General features: G+C 43.2%; 1 protein-coding gene across 7 annotated transcripts in view; it reads right to left on the reverse strand.

Annotated features, from left to right (window-relative positions):
* LOC129047220 (mitogen-activated protein kinase kinase kinase kinase 4-like) overlaps nt 1-21,935 on the reverse strand; it is a 179,917-nt gene that overhangs the window by 138,660 nt on the left and 19,322 nt on the right. The gene's annotated exons all lie outside the window — the stretch shown is intronic.

A 21,935-nucleotide genomic window follows, 5' to 3' on the forward strand; every position in this document is an offset into this window, starting at 1 on the left:
ACAGATTCTACCTTCTAGATATTATGTGTAACAGCAGACAACCATGCTAAAAAGGACAATAAAACGAATGCCTTACCAGAGGTACCAAGGAATAATGATGGCCAGCAGCAACCGTATTCACTGCACCATTTAATAGTCCTATTTCATGAGGTGGTTGTGAGGATTAAATGAATGCTGTTTCATTTAATCCTCACAACCACCTCATGAAACAGGACTATTACAATCAACCCTAATTTGCAACTACAAAAATGGGTTCTTGAGTTCAGTCTCTTTCCCAAGGTCACCACCAATATGGTGGCAGCCAGGCAGACAGTGATCTTTCCACCACTGTACTTCCCTTAAACTGCATAAACACAAGGACAAGAACCCAGAAAGCAAGCAGAGGGCAAGAAAAGAAAAGAGTGGTCATCAGATCTGCAAGGAATCAACACGTGAGTCAAGGTCCTTACAGCAATCCAAAGTGCATAGGAGAATAGTGAGAGAATAAGACAGGTGCAAGATGTCTTTAAAAAATCACTGGGCCAAAAAAAACCTTCTGCAGATCACTATTCTATTTCTTTCACTCTACAAGTCAATTTCTTTCACTCTACAAATCGACTCCCAAAGGCAGTAACTATCAATTCTGTTCAACCCAAACTGACTTCAACTGCCCCATATTAAAAAAATTTAAAAAGGCATCCTACTGCTTTTTAAAAAAATCTGCATGTAAGTTACTTCTAGTATTGACTGAAGGCCTTTCTTTCTCAACATATCCTGCCTAAAATTGTTTTACCCCTCAGGTTGGCCCTAATGTTCATTAAGAATCCAAGTCAGTTTCTGATCAGAAGCTGTTTACCTAACTTCTTTTGTTCAACGGACTAAGAGAGAAACCATATATGGTACTCTTTGGTGTTGGAAATATCCCAGTCTTTACCTAGGAATGTATTTTTGTGACTTCAGAGAAGAAAAAAAAGTACTAGGGGCTTTCTCTTCTCGGGGATGTAGCAGGTGACTTTTAAGACAGTTTCTCCTTGTCCAACCAGGATGAGAAAGCACTGGAGGCAACACGGTCCAGAAACAGGTCCTGAGTCAATCTTGGATTCAAGCACAGCCCTGCCACCTACAAGCCATATGATGCTAGCATGTTAGGTAACCTCTCCGAATCTCAAAATACTTCCAGAGCCTGCCACAGAACAGAGGATCAACAAATATTAATTCATGGCATTCCTCACCATTTCCATTCATTCCTGGCCAACTTTTAAAAAGTGTGGTGAGAAAGCTTAAAGGTGACAGGAGCCTAAGTGAGAGAGAAAGAAGGGGGAGAGAGTAGAGAGAAAAGGCAGAATCTGGACCCTGAATGATAATGAGTAACCAGAAAATGACAGGGTTTTTTTCCTTTTCAAACTTTATTTCATCTGAGTCACCTGTTCCAGACATAGGATCCCAGCCTTGAGCAATTCAAAAGGAGTGGCAGAGAATGGAAAGAAAACAGATTATCTTGAATGTGTGCATTCATCAGCATGGTTAATAAAACACTGAGCAGCCCTACCTCCAGCCCTACTCCAGGCCTGTCTCTTTTCCTGATATTAATACATAACATTTCCCAATCTCACACTCTGATCCATCAAATGAGACAACAATGACTAATAGCAAAAAAATATATATATATATTCACAATAGGTAAATCCTAACTGACAAGTAATCTGGAGCAATACTGTGCATTCCCTAAGTTCTTCGGAACCATGTAATCAGCACAATTTAATCAAAAAATTAAAAAGCAGGCACAAGCCTCATCACCAAAATAAGGGTGGCAGCTTGTTAGTGCTGCAGAAAACCCACAGCCCTGGCCCCATTTTCAGGTCTCCCAGAAACCACACACCCACTCACAATCTCTGACCAACAGAAGTACATACACACCTGACTGATTTTAAAAAGCACTAAGTGTCAGAATGGCAGCTCTCCCAGGTGACAAATAATTTCAAAAGATTAAATTTTACTAGGAGCTTTATCATCTGTGTTTCATGGTTTTGTCATAATGACTAACTTTTTATAATCAAAACTCCGATTGCCCAATAGCCCCTTTTTCCTGTACATGGACAGCTCATAACAGAGCAAGTACGTAATACTGTGACAGTACAAATGAGTTGTCAAAGAGAGAAAGGAAGGAATGAGGGAGGAAGGAGACTGATGAACACTTGTGCTGCCAGGGCTTTAACTGTTTTAAATTTAATAGACAACTTTCTAAACTGTTCTTTCAGTCAACAAACCATTATTAAGTACCCACCAGGTACCAAGTGTCACAAGCACTAACTCTGCAACCCAGAACTTACATTCTGGCAGGAAGAATCAACAATTACTCACAAGAAGCAGTGAGGGGTGTTACAAAGTTAGAACAGGGTCCTAAAGGGCACACTGCAAAGGGGCTTACTTGTACAGGACAATCAGAAAAAAATATACTGAATATAACATTTTTGAATGACTGAGGGTCAGCAATAGAATGAGTTATTATACTCAAAATACATAAGGATCAGCTGCATGCCAGGCACTGCAATAAGCAAGTGATCCCTCTCCATTACTAACCAAAGATGGCACAAACAAATGTAAAAACACAACTGTGCCAAGTGCTATGACAGCAAGAGACACAGTGCTAAAAGTGCCGGTATTCATGACCAGGACCCAGCTGGGTAAGGCAGAGAGAGGCATACAGAAGTGCCTGGCAGGCAGGAGATGGGCAAGAAGCAGGGGATGGCAGAGGCCAGTGTGGCAGCACAAGGAGATAAGGAGGGCCACGAATTAGGTGGGCCTAGAGTCGCATTAAAGAGCTTGGCCTTTATCCTGTCAGCAATGGGCAACCACTGAAGGAAGGGAACTGTTTTGGACAGATTGAACTGATTTGGACAGCTGGAAGTTAGGGAGCAGATCAGATGTAGGGGCCAGCTAGGATGGAGGTTATCACAGGGGACGGTGTAAAAACAAGTGGGAAGCAATTCTGACTGCAGCAGCAGCTGCAGCAGCTCCGCAATTTTTAACATTCAAAATATTTGATGTCAATTTGCTTCTGGTGGAACAAAACACCTGTAACTAGTAGGCGTCTGGAAAGTTTAACAGGGAAAACACCATCAGTAAATAGAAGACTGTAGGAAACAGATTTCTTCCCTGTGGAAAAGTATGACTCACATCATTCATCCTGAGGGTATCTGTCAGCAACCATTCAAAGCCATTCTGAGACTTCTGTGTCCCCATCACAATTTGACCTGTCAGCCAGAACTCATTTATACCCTTCTATCTACTTCCATTTCTATTTTCTTTTCTAGCTCCTAATCCAACAACATCCAAACTGGTCTCCTTGACTCAATCATACTCTGTTCCACGGGACCATCCTACTATTACTGGAGTGGTCTCCCTCTTCTGCTTCAAATTCTTCATCCTGAGGCTACAGATTGAAGCCTGAATTCCTTGGTTTGACAAAGACGACCTCCCATGGGCAGGCCCCAGCCCACCTTTTTGCCTTGACTTTGGCCACCCCAACAAATGACTAAGAAGAGTGACTTAGAGTATATTCCGGGAGGTGTTTACTCCAAAACCTACAGATTTTTTCATATGATCTTACCAGGAAACCCTAATAAAAAAATAAAGCAGGTGGCCCCTACTTGGTACCCTGACTGGGCATTGAACAGAAGAAAACTTCTGCTCAAACACTGTCCAAGAAATAAAGACCTTTGGCCCTCTGACAACTTCCAGCTGTCTACTACAGGGATGAAGATAAATAGAGCTAGCGTTGGCAAAAATGATTAGTCAGAAGTTTACTGTAGGTGACCATTTGCCCCTGTAAGAAAGCCCCCACATACTTTCTACACCCCCTTTCTGCCCTAGCACCAGAACCTTCCTGCTTTTCTGGCCTAAATCCTCCTTGCCATGGTTTGATAACAGTGGTCTCATTCATACAACCACTGAAACTCAGTCACTACACTGTACATTTGCATATTAAGCTTCTTAATCAAGGGAAAATAAAGGGCTTTCGTGCTAGACAAATAAGTGTTAAGTTCTAACCAGTGAGAGGGGAGGTAGTACAATTTCAGCCTGGTGCATTTTCATTGTCTTCTGAACAACACCCTGCTCGTGAACAAGTCAAAACATTAGTTAACTGGGCCTAGCCCCTTTGACTCCTAGCCTCTGCAATATTCTGTTCTAAGAGTTTTAGATGCTGAGGACTTCTGAGTTCATTTTCCCAAGAGCCTTCTCTCCTCCACAATCACCCCAGGCTAAGGCTCCAGCCAAACGCCAGCATGGGGATCATGCTATTCCCTGAACAGCAGGCCAGGAGCACAGACCCAGGATTTCTACTGCGGCAATCTCTCTCTCAAGAAGAAGCAACAGAAGGCAGGCAAAGAAGGATTGGCTCACAGAGACAAAGCAGCCAGCCCACTGGCCACCAGGCGGTGCACAGCCTAGAGTGTGGAGAGGACAGGGCAGTTCTCACAGAGCAATATGCAGGAGCTGGCTCTGATGTGTGCGCGGGTAAATGGGTAACAACCAAGCACTAGCTGTTTGACAAACTAATGATGGCTGAACTGGTATGTATCTGCTGATACAAAAGAATGCAAATTTTAAAATCTTTGACTTGCAGTGTAATAAGGATAATTACAATCTTTTAAGTAAACTACCTGATATCCATACTAAATTACCACTCAGCACAACAGTCATAACATAATTATGTGCCTCGGATTTATCTGTGAGACTTTTCAGTTTTGTTTTAAATACAATAGTAAGTTCTGCACACATGATCAGCTTCTACACAGTAAAAGACAAAATGAGGGGAGGTGCACATTTTATCAAGTTACTATATTATTTTACATTTTCCTTAATATTTTAACTCTGTACAGATTTTCAGTAAGAGTAATTCCAAAACTTTAACCTTTTCTATTATTAAAGAAATTGTAGTATGATACCCTGTATAATGGATAAGCAATCAACTCACTCATGGGATTTATTTTCTATCAATAGTGTCAATAATAATGGGAAAAAGAAGAAGAATTATTACCAGACACGTGGGGGGCGTGGGAAGCACCAAGCTCGGTCGAATTTATGAAACGTACACCAGGTGCCACATAGTGTGATAGGTCCCTAGTTTCATCCCCTAACCTCTGAGGCCAGGACTGCTGTGGCCAGGCTGTGGTTCAGGGAACAAAGGCTCTAGCAGCCTGACTTTCTGAAGGTCACACAGCTAGTATGTGAAAGAACTGGCTCAGAAACATCAGACTCCTGATCTGCACTCTTCCTGTAACGGGGCCTAACACTCCTCTCACAGAACAGCTGCCCTGGAGCCAGAGAGCCCTGGAGAAGGGAACCACCGGCTGGCACTACACGAGGCTACCTGCACACAGAGCAGTTCCTCCGAGAGTAAGGCTTGATGGGTTTGTCTGGCCCTGAAACCTCCATTCTTTCTACTGTCCCATGCACGCTCCATACATTTTGCCCTTTGGTGTGACAAGGTGAGAGCCTCAGGGAGCTGACAAGCCAACCAGCTCCACTTCCCCTGCCTCTTCTCTTCTCCCTCAATTTCAGAGTGTCTGTGGCTGCTCCTACAACCACCACCACACCTAATGGCCACTGCTCATCTCCCGCTGTCAGGGTCAAAGAGACCCAAGTTCTAATTCTAGACTTGACACTAACTTGCTGCATGATCTCATGAAAGAACTTCACCCTCTCTGGGCCCCATGCAGCTAATGGATTGGCTGACCTCTCAAGGTCAGCTGTAACAGCCTTTTGCTCAGTGGCTTCCTGACATCCTTTCCCTTTCATCACACACTCAAAGAGTGAGGACTTTCCTCATCCATCCCTGCATCCCCCCATCGCCATTTCCTTCCTCAGAGTCAAAGGCTCAGGTGTACCCTGCAGGGTTGGGGCCAGCTGCTTTCATGCTCTTCTTCAGACAGAGACCCCAGGCCAGGGCAGAGCAATCTGTAAGCCTGTGAGTGACAGAGGCTGGCTCCTGGGATATCTCACAACACAGGTAGGTCATTGCTTCCAATACAGACCTGGAAGCCACCTGAAAAGCTTCTTGGGATGTAGTAACATTGGCAGAGATGCCGAGTGACACAGGGCTCAGGCTGACAGGACAGTTGCTAGGCTCTAAATACATCAAAGACAATGATCCCAGAGACTACATATCCATCTTTCCAAATCCACCAGCACTTAAAATGGGAGCAAGGAGGGCTGGACGCGGTGGCTCATGCCTGTAATCCCAACACTTTGGGAGGCTGAGGCAGGCGGATCACGAGGTCAAGAGATCAAGACCATCCTGTCCAACATGATGAAACCCTGTCTCTACTAAAAATACAAAAATTAGCTGGGTGTGGTGGTGTGAGCCTGTAGTCCCAGCTATTCAGGAGGCTGAGGCAGGAGATAGCTTGAATTCGGGAGGCAGGGATTGCAGTGAGCCGAGATGGTGCCACTGCACTGCACTCCAGCCTGGCAACAGAGCGAGACTCTGTCTCAAAAAAAAAAAAAAAAAAAAAAAGGAGCAAGGAGATGACTAACAGGTACTGGAAGCCATGCTACAAAACCAAGAAAGGAGAGGCAGCTTTTCTTTCCCTCAGCACAGAAGAGGGGAAATGCAGTTGCATGGGGCTAGGGGAGGGGGGAATGAAACCGGGTAGAAGGAAAACTCCCTCGAATTATATAGCATCCCACTTCACAGCAGCTATAACTTTAAACATTACTCACCTCGAGATGGTAAAACCACCTTCTCTGAGATGGTTGCCTGCCATTCTCCCTTTGGCCCCACCCTACACAAGCCCATCTTGATTACACTCCTGAGGGGTAATCAGTTCTCAAAGGAATAAAATCAACATAACCTAAATAAATTCTGGAAAGTTTATGAAGGAAGGGTGTGTGGGTTACTTCAGCCCCAGGGCCATGGTAAATTACACACCAGCTACTTCTGTGGGTTTTCTAAGCCCATTTCATCTCCCACAGAGTTTATAAATAATAAAAAATTATATTAAAATCCGTCCCTACTCCTTCAGTGCTGTTTTACATACATGTTACCACAAAAACTTGCAGAACCAGCTTCACCTCCCCAATTCTGAAGAATAATTCAAAATTAAGGGAAGGGTTCACAATATTGGTAAATCCACACAAAATTATGGGACTTTTAACAATTTTCCTAGTTATTTCTGAAAAGAGAGAAGAAATGTATCCACTAACCAAAAGGTATCCAGGAATCAAAACTTTTTCATTTAAAAGGAATCCTGAGTGAATGAAAAACAGGAACAGGGTGCATTATTCTGGTTTATTTTCAAAAATCCTTTTATTTTCCCCTACCCCTTCCCTCCATCTTTTTTTTTTCCTTTTCAGACAGGGTCTCCCTTTGTCACCCAGGCTGGAACGCAGTGGCCCCAACACAGCTCACTGTAGCCTTGACCTCCTGAGCTCAAGCTATCCTCCCACCTCAGTCCCTCCAGTAGCTGGTGTACACCATGACGCCTGGGTAATTTTTGTATTTTTTTTTAGAGATGGGGTTTCATCATGTTGCCCAGGTTGGTCTCAAACTCCTAAGCTCTGGCAATCCGTCCACCTTGGCCTCCCAAAGTGCTTGGATTACAGGTGTGAGCCACCACACCCCGCCCATTTCATTTAAGATCATTCTCTGCTCTTTGCTTTATAATTTTTAAAAAATTACTGTCAGCCAGGGGTGGTGGCTCATACCTGTAATCCCAACACTTTGGAAGGCCAAGGCGGGCACATCACCTAGGTCAGGAGTTCGAGGCCAGCCTGGCCAACATGGTGAAACCCCATCTCTACTAAAAATATAAAAATGAGCCAGGCATGGTGGCACACACCTGTAATCCCAGCTATTCGGGAGGTTGAGGCAATAGAATCACTTGAATCTGGGGGGCGGAGGTTGCAGTGAGCCGAGACCACGCCACTGCACTCCAGCCTGGGCAGGAGAATGAAACTGTGTCTCAAAAAAAATAATAATAAAAATAAAAATTAAATTACTGTCACATTCAAATCAATGTAAATACACACTATTCAACTTTTTTTTTTTTTTTTGAGACAGTCTCGCTCTGTCGCCCAGGCTAGAGTGCAGTGGCGCAATCTCAGCTCACTGCAAGCTCCGCCTCCCGGGTTCACACTATTCTCCTGCGCAGGCTCGGCCTCCCGAGTGGCTGGGACTACAGGCGCCCGCCATCGCACCCGGCTAATTTTTTGTATTTTTTGTAGTGACGGGGTTTCACTGTGTTAGCCAGGATGGTCTCAATCTCCTGATCTCATGATCCACTTGCCTCGGCCTCCCAAAGTGCTGGGATTACAGGCGTAAGCCACCACGCCCGGCCACTATTCAACATATTTCTAAGTCAAAGTGATTCACAGGAATTAAGTTTTAAGGATTTGTAACAGTCTTCAGGGGAAAAATTCAAAAACGTATGCTTAACCCTACTGAAGCCATGTGAATGTGCTCTGGAGATGATGGAAATACCCCCGTACTGAACACCAGTCCAGTGCTGCTGGGCATTCATCCCACCAGAGCTCTGGAGTTAGTGACCTGGTGTCTGTAATAGAGACCCAGGGGACAATAGGGCACCAGCTCCTTCCCCCACCCAACCTTCTTAAACAAGGGTGTCTCTGCCACTAGCTAGCCATGAGTTTAACCTCTGCCTTCTTTTGCTATAACCAACATATGATCTGAAAAACTGTCCCTACCACAACCCCAAAAAGGGGAGCGGAGCAAGACAGAAGGTGTGCCCTTCAGTTTCCAGTCATGGGGAGCTGGCCCCCATTTACAAACTTCTCCACCCCAGACTCATGATCATATCACAAAGCAGGAAAGGAGTTTTAAGTCATGAATATAATCCCCAAAGACCATCTACCAACTATTCCAGAATCCTGACAGAAAGCCATACAGCCATTTCAAAGAAGGAAGACTAAGAATATGAAAAAAGGTTTCAGATACAAAATACATGAACGAAGCAGAATCCAAACCTTATAATAAGCCTTTACTTTCCCCTGTCCTAGGTCCACTGACGCATCTTAAGTAGAGGGCCCCTGGGCCAACTCTAGCTGCCCCAGAAGATGTTCTGTCTCATGCTGGGGCACTCACGAAGGTGCTATGGAGCTGCGGGAGGAGACACAAAGACAGGTTCCTGGCATCTTTACACACCATCTGATGTTGTGCTGAGGGTTGCAGGAAACACAAACCTGCCCTCAAAGCTAGTCAAGATAACCCTCAAGACAGGAAAACACCCAGAGAACCAACAGAGTATGTCAGATGGAGAAGACAGGAGCTGTAACACGATTTCACCAGAGAAGGACCTTTGGCTTGGAGACAAGGAATGCCAAATCAAGAAGCGGGTGGTGTGGGTCCTCAGTTAGACACACGTGGGCAAGAGGAGTTACCTGGAGGAGTGTAGACATAGTGAGGCCCCGAGCCAAACTAGAACAAAACAAAAAGAGGATCACACTGCAGGTAACAGTGGGCAATGTGGCTGGATCTCATTTCAAAGTAAATATTTATTCAGTTGTTTCAAAGTGTGTTTTTTAAAACCATTCTTCACTTTTGCTAAAAGGAACCTAGCATCTCCCAGTACATTAGCTTTCAAACTATCTTGACTGCAGCCTATAATAAAAAATACAGTTAAAACCACCACCCAAGACACCTATAACATGTATTTTTAACCCCAATAAAGGTTTCACAAAACACTCTTAGTATATGTGATGCACTCTATTTTCTATTCAATTAAAAGATGCTAGTCTTGACCAAATAAACTGGCTGTACTACACACAAATAGATTGTACCCTACAACTAGAGGAGCACTGTCCACTCTGTCACTTTGTGAAAAGCTGGCAAAAATAAAAGAAAGCGATTGTAAGCATAATATTAAATAAAAACTATATTTTTTGAGTATAATGTCTTCTACAACATCGAGCAGATTACTTCCAGGGAAGTCCTTACAGGAAAAAAGGATAGGGAGGGAGAGTGGGAACAGGACACACACACACACACACACACACACACACACACACTCTCTCTCTCTCTCTCTCTCCTCTCTCTAATCATTTTCTGAGCCATAACTCTTAAGTTGCTTCTGCTTTCATCTGTTTCGTTCATTACATCTTCACTGTTTCATTCATTACATCTTCACAATTTCCTGAAACTGAACATTTGTGCAACACTCACCAATTTTTCTTCATGTCAACAGATTGATTTTATTCTTAATTTTGCCAGGTTTCTGAATATAAATCAGTTTCTCTCACATACTACAAGATATAGGAGCAGCTAGAGCTAGTCTCCAAACATGTTGCACATTAAAATCAACTAGGGGATTTGTCGGGCACGGTGGCTCATGCCTGTAATCCCAGTACTTTGGGAGGCAGCGGTGGGTGGCTCACTTGAGGTCAGGAGTTTGAGACCAGCCTGGACAACTTGGTGAAACCCCGTCTGCACTAAAAATACAAAAATTAACCAGGCATGGTGGCGCACGCCTGTAGTCCCAGCTACTCGGGAGGCTGAGACAAAAGAATTGCTCGAACCTGTGAGGCAGAGTTGCATTGAGCTGTGGTCGCACCACTGCACCACTGCACCCCAGCCTGGGTGACAGAGCGAGACTCCATCTCAAAAGAAAAAAAGAGTGTTGTTATAAAATCTAGGAGGTGGGTATTCATTTTACACCTCTCAACTTTACTATAGGTTTGAAATTTTTCGTAATAAAATGTTGAGCGGAAAGCTTCCCAGGTGATTAAAATGTACAAACATTATCTCAAAGTGTGGTCTCCAGACCAGTAAGTAGCCTCAGCAGTGCTTCATAATTTGTTAGAAATGCAGATTCTCAGTCCTACCTCAGAACTACTGGACCAAAAACTGTGGGATGGGGCCCAGTAATCTATGTCTAACAAGCCCCCCAGGGGAGAGGAACCACTGATAAAAATCTTGCTAGCATGCTGCAGAGAAATATGCTATGACAATCTGTACTTTGGGATCCACGCTTCAAGGGCATTCTAGACTGGGAAATAGGGAGATTACTTAGGCTGTACTTAAAGAGGTAACCTGGGTGTTTCCTCAGTTATTTAATGAGAGCAAGTTTACCATGACACCTTCTAACTCTCTGATGCTACACGTTTTCTCCCTGGAGTCCTTAGTGTGCTCCTTATTTGGTCTTGCCACCTTCTTTCAAGACGGAGTCTCGCTCTGTCACCCAGGCTGGAGTGCAGTGGCGTGATCTCGGCTCACTGCAACCTCCACCTCCTGGGTTCAAGTGATCCTGCTGCCTCAACCTCCCGAGTAGCTGGGACTATACGCTCATGCCACCATGCCCGGCTGATTTTTGTATTTTTAGTAGAGACAGGGTTTCACCATGTTGGCCAGGCTGGTCTTGAACACCTGACCTCAAGTGATCCACCTGCCTCGGCCTCCCAGTGTGCTGGGATTACAGGCATGAGCCACTGTGCCCGACCACTACCACCTTCTTTCTGTTTCACAGTTTTTAACATGAGAGCTAAATGCCAAATAAAGAGGCAATTGCCTATTTCTCTTTCATTTTATATTAACCTGTACATACTTCCCCCCAAAATTTTAAGAGTCTAAAACACAGACTCACAGGCCATTTACTTGGTCATCTATGTTGGACAAAAATCATTTTATTTCAGATAATATTGGCTTTATCTTTAGGGAGTTCTGCAATTACAATCAAAAGACAACCTCACTGACTATACAAGGTTCTTTATACTTCTGGGTATTTTGAGATTATATTAATAGTATTTGTGGAAGTAATATTTTTTGTAAACTCTCATAGCAGCTTTAAATTACAGTCCACTGAGTTTTGCAGAAGCAAATCCTTTTCTTTTTGAAGATGGTACTACATGAGTAAATGCTAAGTGTTTTCACTGTTTGCATATCTACAGACCATCCGTATACCATCCAAACATGTTAGAAAACTCATTAGAAAGCTATGAGAGGGTGTTACGGCTTCAATATTTGTCTCCTTCAAAATTCATATTGAAATTTAATCCCCAATGTGGCAATATTGAGGTGGGGCCTTTAAGAGGTGACTGGGCCATGAGGACCCTGTCTTCATAAATGGGTTAATCCATTCATGGACTAATAGGTTATCATGGGAGTGGGACTGGTGGTCAAGAGGAAAAGAGACATGAGTTAGCACGCTCACCCCCCTCGCCAGGTGATACCCTGCACCAGGACTCTGCAGAGAGCCCCCATCAACAAGAAAGTCCCCCACCAGATTTGGTCCCTTATTCTTGAACTTCTCAGCTTCCACAAGTGTAAGAAACAAATTCCTTTTCTTCATAAATTACCCAGTTTCAGGTATTCTATTATGAGCAACAGAAAAAGGACTGAGAGGGTCAAAATGAATTCCTCTTCTATCTCATGTCAAACAATCCAGCCAAACAAACCACAAAACATTTTGCTCTTTCCCATGTAGTTTAAGGAATATATTCTATACTCCTGTCCATTAAGGCTCTTTAAGTCCAACATAAAGTTAGTTCTAAGTAAAACTTGAGGTCTTGAGAATGAAATATAAAGCATCAGCTAAACTAGGCCAACTTCAGGAGAGAAAAGTAAACTGAGGACCACTTACTAACCATCAAAGGCCTGCAACTAACTCAGATAATTCATGAATATTAGCTGATACTTAACTAGTAATAATGGACCTTTAGTCAACAATAAAATCAAAACTAAAATACTAAGGAAGAAAGAAGGCTCATAAATTAATTGCTGGCAGTTCTCTGTGGCAGAGTGTCCACATTTACCTGTCTAACCACCCATGACAGACCACTTAGCCTGTGAGTACAGTGATGCTTACATCAGCTTGTAAATCCACCTTAATTCAGAAGCCATCATCAAAATTCTGCAAAAGTCCTTGAATCACTAGAAATAAGCGCAAAGACCCTTTTTAATTCTGAACTCTCAAAGTTAATAGTTGCAAGCAGCTTCAAAACTCTTAAATTTGCAACTAACACAGAAATCAATTTGATTGGTTTATCTTCACAGTAAAGAGTAAGAGATGAAATGGCTAAATGAGTTATCCCAAGCCAAAGTCCACATTCATTCTAGCAGCAATACCCAACCTGAGGAAGCGGTGAAGCTAAAAGACACTCCACATAAAGGATCCCCGACAGGGGGGACTAGACATGCAGGAGACTCATAAGAACACTCGGCTTTTATCCAGATTTCTACCAAAATAAACGGAAAGTGGCTACAAAAAAACAGGCTGTAAGGGGAAGACAAGGTAGGTTTATGTGGAAGAGACGGAACCCACCACATCAACTACAGAGCCTGTCCTGAAGAGGACAGAATGCCATGTGAGACCATGGACCTCCTGGCTCCTCCTCAAGTCACCAGCCACACATGCATCAACCAGAGCATTCCTGTCACAGCTCCAAAGTGTTGATGAGATGCTGACTGTGGCACAGGGCATTGTGTGAGAGAATGTCTAGCTTCATGTCATCTTACAGACTTGAAGCCAAAATGGTGATGGCCATCATGACATTCCACTCACCCCCCAATTCAAGTGTACCGCACAGAGCCAAGGCAGAGGCCAAGGGAAAAGGCTTGATTATGCAAGGGATGTAATTCACATCAGTCTCAAATGAGATGAGTATGGTACACACCTTACCATTTACCTTTTGTGATTATAAAATAAACAAAACAGACAAGAGTAAATGATTTCAGAAAATAAAACATGTTTTGTTTTGTTTTTTGGTTTTTTTTTTTTTTTGCTTATCTTTTAGTCTGGAAAACTTCAAGCACACAACAAAAGTAGACACTAGAAGAATGAACCCTGTGCACCTATTGCTATAGCTTGACTAATCATGAAAGCATGGCTACATCTATTTCATCTTTATTCCTACCCACACCTCTTCCTTGTACTGAGCTATTCTGAAGCAAATTCTAGGTATAAACCATGCTATCTGCAAACACTTCACTATTTGTAAGAAGCAAATACTTTTAAAATTAGTACAGTCACGTGTTGCTTGACGATGAGGACACGTTCTGCGAAAGGCAATTTCATCCACGTGAGAAACATCACATCACAGAGTGCATTTCCACAATCCTCAAGGGTATGGCCTACTCCACACCAAGGCTACATTGTCTAGCTATTGCTCCTAGGCTACAAACCTGCACAGCATGTCAATATACTGAGTACTATTTACAATTTGTGTATCTACACATATCTAAACACAGAAAACATAGAGTAAAAAACAATATTATAATCTTACAGGACCACCATCATTTAGGTACATCATGGATTAAAACAACCTTATGTGCACATAACTATACTTCCCAAACCTGGCTATGCAGTCACTTGCCAGCTTTAAAAAAATACAGATTTCTGGGCCTCATCCATAGATCTACGTAGGAGTAGTACTAGAATCAGTTTTGTTTTGTAATCTCTCAAGGCGAATCACCCACAGGTGGAAGAGAACTACACATTCCTTAAGTTCTAAAGGCAAAGCTGATCCTGTTTTCATTCCCTCCTAAGACAGAAATCAGAATGTGGAAAGTGTGGCAGAAATACCAAACCAAGTGACAAATGAAGACCTAAAACACTGGCATTAGCCTTTGAGTGGAACCAGGAGCCCAATAAATCCCAATCACCTTCTGTTAAATCCCTGTATTAGAGATTTCAGAAACAGCTGCCTTTTGAAAGCATTCAACATTTTAAAGAGGAATAACAGCCCATACTGACCCATCCCTCCTTCTGTATAAAAGGAACCTGAGGCCCAAACAGATGACATGATCTGGCTCAAGAGAACTAATCCTGCCAGTGTACTACTACTGAGGGAAATTCCTCCTGGCCCCTTGAGAAACTGCCACTCACTAACCTCACAGCTTTGCCTGTTTGCCTGTCATCTTAGGTTGTTCCAGTGTCCAGAACCTGGCAAGCAAGTGCACAGGACACTGCACACTGATTGGTTGGCTGGCATGCTGGGTCCATCCCCAAGCACCACCGTTTTTAAATAAGTCATCATCAAACTAAAGCACATCCATAAGTATCATGTAAGACAGAAAAAAAAGAAATGTCAAACATAGTAAGAACTAAAGATGCTCAGTCTACAGCTAAGAAGCCTTAGGGAAACATGATTGAGGTCTTCACTATCTGGCTAGTCTTCACTTACTAGAGCAGAAGTTACAGGGAAGAAAATGTCAGCCGACCTTCCTAATTGTGAGTGATATAGTAAACAATGGTGGCCAGGAGCCCCTGCCCCTAGGAGTCTGCAAGAGAAAAAGGCAAAGGACTGGCATGAGATGCTGTGAGAGGGTTTCCTGAACCGAAACAAGAAGTTTGACTAGTTAACCTAAAATCTCCTCCTCCAATTCTAGGGTCAAGAGCTTACTTAACTCCATCAGACCAGTTTATGGTTTCTTCTCAATCTCTCTCAAAGTGTAGAAAACAAAGCAAGGCTGGCAACAAAAAGCATTTAAAAACAAGTAGTTAATGCTTCAAACCTTCAAAAGATCATTTCTAAGCTTCTTAATGTGAAAACTCTAGACTTATCCTTACTGAGAACTCACCTGGATTCTGGCCCAGGACCTCAGCCACTCAAGGCACACAAGCTACACAAGGAGAGAGGCTTTCTTAAGCCAAACCCAACAGAAGACAAACAGTGACTCTCACAGTTCTCCAGAGGTTAGGCAAAAAGCAAATTAGAACCTACTTTATCTACCGTCTGTGCATATCCAAAGCCTATTTTTCTTACCCTTACCATGTAAGATATGCATCTAAACATCTTCAGCAACTCTCTCCTACACTTAGTACAAATATTTACAATATGTTACTAGCGTATTAGTTTATACAATGAGATGTCTGCATTATATGCAAAAAGGAGGGGAACATCCTCAATAAGATGCTGATATGGTTTGGCTGTGTCCCCATTCAAAATCTCATCTTGAATTGTAATCCCCATAAATTTCAAGGAAGAGACCAGGTGGAGGTAACTGAATCATGAGGGTGTTTCCCACATGCTGTCCTCGTGATAGTGAGTGAGTTCTCACAAGATCTGGCGGTTTTGTAAGTGTTGGCAGTTCCTCCTGCATTCATTCTCCCTCCTGACGCCTTGTGAAGGAGATGTCTGGCTTCCCCTTTGCCTTCCGCCATGATTGGAAGTTTCCTGAGGCCTCCCCAGCCATGTGGAACTGTGAGTCAACTCAACCTCTTTCCTTTCTAAACTGCCCAGTCTCAGGGAGTTCGCTATAGCAGTGTGAGAATGGACTAATACAGATGCTATATACTGCTACTACAGTGCCAATGTTTGATGCATGCAAGTTCAACTCAACTATGAGTGATTATGTACAACGTAGAGAACATGGATAGGAAATAAATTCTGAAACCAAAATTTCGGTCCTTAGCCTTCTGAAGCCTCTTCCTCCAAAAACAACACAGGTATCCTTTAGAAAGTGTCCTCTAGTAAAGTTACATATAAAGTTGTATTTATCAGATAAGGGCTTTACAAACTGTGAAAACAATACACTCTCAAAGGAAGAACTTCCAACATAATCCTAGTTGAAAACTTTAAGCTAATCAGAAAATCAACTGTAACTCATGATCTTTCCATTGCAGGGATGGGAGAACGAGGGAAAGAAAATAAAAACGCAGACCTTTATTTACCTCTTCCTCTCAAATATAAAACTAGCTAAGAAGCAAATTTCTACAGTGAACTGAATCTGTTTCCCAAAACTGGGCTATCATAAATGAAGGTAAAAGAAACAAAACGAGAGAAAAATTCACAAAAAAACTTTCAAATTCACCCTTCATCAGAGTTGCAGGGCCAAAACTGGCCAATTCCAGTAGACAGATACTGTCCAAACTCAATGGTTTAAAAGCCCAAAGGCACATCAGAATAATCCATGAGGTTATGAAAACCCCAATACCCAATCCTGGGGTTGCAGCAAAGGCATCAATCTTTTTCTTGCCTCCTCAAGTGACTGCAAATTACAGACATGGTTAGGACTCTCTGCTTTATAGTGAGACTTTAAAGCTCCCCAAGATATACCAAGATGCACCAGAGCTGAGAGCCTCTGCCATACTTTTCCTTCAGATTTCTCACTCCTACTGTCTTCCTCTATTGTAAACCAAGGTCAGGTTCAAGGCCCACAGGAAGGTCTCGGCAGGCACTCTGTTCATCAGCTGCAGCAGGAGTTAGGGAATACAACTAGCCAAAGAAGTTGCTATCAGCTGAAGATGGGCTTATTGTCTTGCTGGCTTTTATTGGGTTTAGGGGATTTGCAGGGGCTGGCTCTGCTCTAAATATTATATTTGCCAGGGAAAGCTGAAGAAAACACACCCTTGCTTTTTAACAATTCTTGAATTCTCAACCAATTACCACCTCCTTCTGAGCAGGTGGGTCGAAAGGCTTTAGTAAAAACAAAAAGCAAGGGCCGGGCACCAGTGACTCACGCCTGTAAACCCAGCTCGTTGGGTGGCCAAGATGGGCGGATTACGAGGTCAGGAGTTTAAGACCAGCCTGACCAATAATGGTGAAACCCTGTCTCTACTAAAAATACAAAAATTAGCCAGGCATGGGTGGCGTGAGCCTGTAAACCCAGCTACTCAGGAGGCTGAGGCAGGCGAATCACTTGAACCCGGGAGGTGGAGGCATCAGTGAGCCAAGATCGCGCCACTGCACTGCAGCCTGAGCAACAGAGCAACACTCCATCTCAAAAAAAAAAGCAATATACTACCCAACCCCTTAACACGCTACTCAAAGATATTTCAGACAGGCTATTTCTTGTCCTGCCCAATCAGCTATCCCTCCTTTACAAAACGGGCAATCTCCTCTTTGGAAATGGTTTTTCACGCTGCCCTAGAGAAAAGGAAAATGCACCTCTCCAAAGCCATTCAGAAGTGGATTTTGAATTCTCAAGTCTGCTTCAAGGGATTATCTCTGTATCAATGTATTGTATGATGTATTGACAATTTCTAGTATCAGTTTTTATTCTCTTTTTTAAACCTCAGGGTCTACTGACATGTTCTATAGTGGAAACTAAATTGTAAAAGCTTATTTGCAAAACGGGAATGTTTTTTCTCTACTTTCAAATAACTGGAAGATCTCAATTAATGCTAGTAAAAATCCTATAAGTAGCGCTAAATGCAATTCAGCCACAGTACAGTGCTTTGAAAGGACAAAATTTTAAATGCGGTTTTTGTTAATGTGACTCATAGGAAAAATGAAGTATTAAAAATGTTATTCTCTAAAGACTGACCTGATGCAACAAAATGCAAAATATGTTATCAACTATGCCTAAACCAAAAATTCAGCGATAATTCAACTTGTTTTTCCAAATTAAGACCTACAAGAGCTAAATCTAGTAATTATTCCCCCATCAAGAAAACAGTAACAAAAGATTACTTAACTTGAATATCTGAATTTTCAGAAAGCACAATCTAAAAATCAAAGAAAAATGATAAAAAGATCAGTGCCTGTTCATAAAGGGCACTCGGTAAAAGTGTTGTATTTTGTTTTAATGAGTAAGACGAGAGAAACCCAGAGTGTCCTCTAATCATCTGAGGCAAAAATATGAAGGTCCATTTGGCAGTCTACTATATGCTGACATATCTTTTAGCCAGTCAGTCCCTCCACCTCACTGGGTCCTTGGAGGTTTCTCCAGGAAAAACGAGGGAGATGCATAGAGGCTCTCTGAAGCTCCTTCCAGAACTACCATTCTATAGTCCAGGACTTCAACGTAAAAACCACTGACCTTAAGGAGTTCAAATCCGGCCTGGCCAACATGGTGAAACCCCGTCTCTACTAAAAATACAAAAAAATTAGCCAGGCGTGATGGCCGGCACCTGTAATCCTGGCGACTCAGGAAGCTGAGGGAGGAGAATGGCTTGAACCTCGGAGATGGAGGTTGCAGCGAGCCAAGGTCATGCCACTGCACTCCAGCCTGGGCAACAGGGGTCTCAAAAAAAAAAAAACAAACACCACTGACCTTACCCACCACTGCCCCAAAAAAACACAAACACTTAAGTACAACTGTGCTGTACAAATCTCTGTCCAGACTGATTTTTCTCCTTGTTTCTTTCTCAACAGTATTTTAAAGTTTCAAACTCTTCATACCTTCCATCCACTGTTCTCCCCTTTTTGAACTCTTTTTTTTTTTTTTTTTTTCTTGAGACCTAGTCTCACTCTGTCGCCCAGGCTGGAGTGCAGTGGCGTGATCTCAGCTCACTGCAACCTCCACCTCCCAGGTTCAAGCAATTCTCCTGCCTCAGCCTCCCAAGTAGCTAGGACTACAGGCGCCTGCCACCATGCCCGGCTAATTTTTGTATTTTTAGTACAGACTGGGTTTCACCATATTGGCCAGACTAGTCTTGAACTCCTGACCTTGTGATCCGCCCGCCTCGGCCTCCCCAAGTGCACTGGGATTACAGGCGTGAGCCACCATGCCTGGCCCCCTTTTTGAACTCTTATTCTCACAATCAGGCGCTTGAATTTTCTATTCCAACAACGACACACTTTTTACTGTCTGCTTTCCTAGGTGCAAGAGAGACCACCTAATCAAGAACCAAAAAGCTTGCCTAAAAGTCTTTCCCCAGTTTCTCCCTGATTGTACTTACACCTGCCCCTTTCCCCCTCTTTCCTGGGGCCTCAAAACACAGCTGTTGCCTAAAAGCCTGCCACTGTCTGGGTCTGCTGCCTTCTCCAAAACACCACAATGGTTGTCATCTATTTTCACTAGAAACTTACTGCCATGGCTTAGGGGCAGTCCCGGCCTCTGACCCACTCTGTGAGCCACCTCACCCAGAAACCAGCCCTTTTATTCATTCATTCTCTCAAACACTTACTTTTGTTCAGGAAATGTACTACAAACTGAAATGGAATTTGAGAATCATAATCCATTTATGACTTTGTCATGTCACCAAATCATCAAATAGTAGGGGGGAAGACAGTAGCACTTCACTGCACTGCCTTCCAACCCAACCCAGACAGACGAAGAGTGAAAGCATAAAAGAGGCCAGATCTGCAACCCTAGCTCTGACTAGGCCACAAAGTCCCTCACTCTCTGTAAGCTAAGGGGTTGAGCTACACATTCTCTAACACCCCTTCCTACATCAACATCCTGTGAGCCTCAGAAAGACTACAGTCCCAACTGAAAGTTGTAATCTGTTCACAAAATTATTGATTTGAATGTACAGATACCCAAGACACTTTACACCACATGGATAAGACATAACTCTAGTCCAAATAACCCACCCTAGCAGCTGTGTTCCAGTGAACTACCAACACTTCCCATGCTAACTTCTTTGCCCTACTACTTATTATTGAAAGTATGGAATTACAGTAGCATCACTGGGGAAGCATATTAGAAATGCAGATTCCCAGATGCAGTGAAATCAGAATCTGCATTTTCACAAGCTCCCCAGATGACTGAGTGCACATTAGAGTATGAGAGGCTCTGAGGAAGACACAGAAAAGTAGAGAAAAAGGAAAGCTTCAGGACCTGCAACTTCTGCTCCTCTCAGCACCTCCTTTGCCTCTCAATCCCACCCTTAACCCATCCACCCCACCCCCACCCCACCCCCCACCCCTCCACTCCCCCCTACCCCCCGTCTTCCCACTGTCAGCCCTGGACCGAAACCCTCGCAGGCTCTCTCAGCCAAATCACATCTTACCTACCAACCAAACCTGTCGACACCCTGGGAAACAATCTGGCAAAAAAGTTAAGAGCTAAACTTAGAAGTCAGGACTGAAATGCCTTAACATTTGGTTTCTCCAATTGCTTCCCAGCTATGTGTCTTTAGGCAAGTTACTTAACCTCTCCATGCATATGCAATGTACATAAAAGAGATGATGGACCATGTCAGTACTCAAGATAGCTTTTTTTTTTTTTTTTTTTTTTGAGACGGAGTCTCGCTCATGTTGCCCAGGCTGGAATGCAATGGCGCAATCTTGGCTCACCGCAACCTCGGCCTCCCAGGTTCAAGTGATTCTCCTGCCTCAGCCTCCCCAGAAGCTAGGATTACAGGCATGTGCCATCATGCCCGGCTAATTTTGTATTTTTAGTAGAGATGGGGTTTCTCCATGTTGGTCAGGCTGGTCTCGAACTCCTGACCTCAGGTGATCTGCCCACCTCGGCCTCCCAAAGTGCTGGGATTACAGGCATAAGCCACCGTGCCCAGCCAAGATAGCTTTTTGTTTTTTGTAACACACAGTCAAGGGCCAAGTCTCCCACTCTTTACTAATTCAACTATATACTTATTCAACTAATAGTTGAAGCACATCGATTCCAAAACTCCCACCCATCAGCCCAGCTTCCAGTGTCATCCTATTTTCTCTATACTCCTGAGTCTTCACCGTCTCCATTCTCATCATTTATAGAATCACATTATCTAAGGCTAATGAGTCCTCATTGAGCTTAGCACATCCTGATTCATTTCTAAACTCACCAAAATCATTGCTTGTGAGACTGTTTCCAGAAACAAATGGCTTGTGCACTGCAGACGGCACACCACAGACAGTCCCATGTGCCACCCACTAAAGCTAAAAAGTCACCTGGTAATGGAGTTCAGGCCGTTTCCTCTAATGAGAGAAGTCTATGATTTTTTAAAATAACTGGTTAATTCAAGGCAAGAGTTTGTTCTTTTCCCGACACAAAAAGAAATTAAGAGTTATTATATGAGAACCTTAAACTTAGGCACTTAAACCTCAAATCCCATCATTTGTTGTATTGGTGCTAAGAACTAAAACTCATCTTCAAACGTCATCTTCCAACACATAAACAGCAGATTCAATCTAGTTTACCTATAGCTATATCTCATTTTGCCTTCATTATCAACATTTTGGGGAAGGAGATAAGCTTCGTTTGCTCTCCTAAACAACCAACGAGAAGGCCGCACGCTGAGAGCTGGGTATGCATGATTTCCTCCTGCCCAAGCCCTACTCTCATTTCCTGTTGAGCTAAGAAAAGCAGGTAGAGTGTTGGTGTTGCCATC

This window comes from Pongo abelii, chromosome 12 (assembly GCF_028885655.2).
Source record: "Pongo abelii isolate AG06213 chromosome 12, NHGRI_mPonAbe1-v2.0_pri, whole genome shotgun sequence".
In the NCBI taxonomy this organism is placed as follows: domain Eukaryota; kingdom Metazoa; phylum Chordata; class Mammalia; order Primates; family Hominidae; genus Pongo; species Pongo abelii.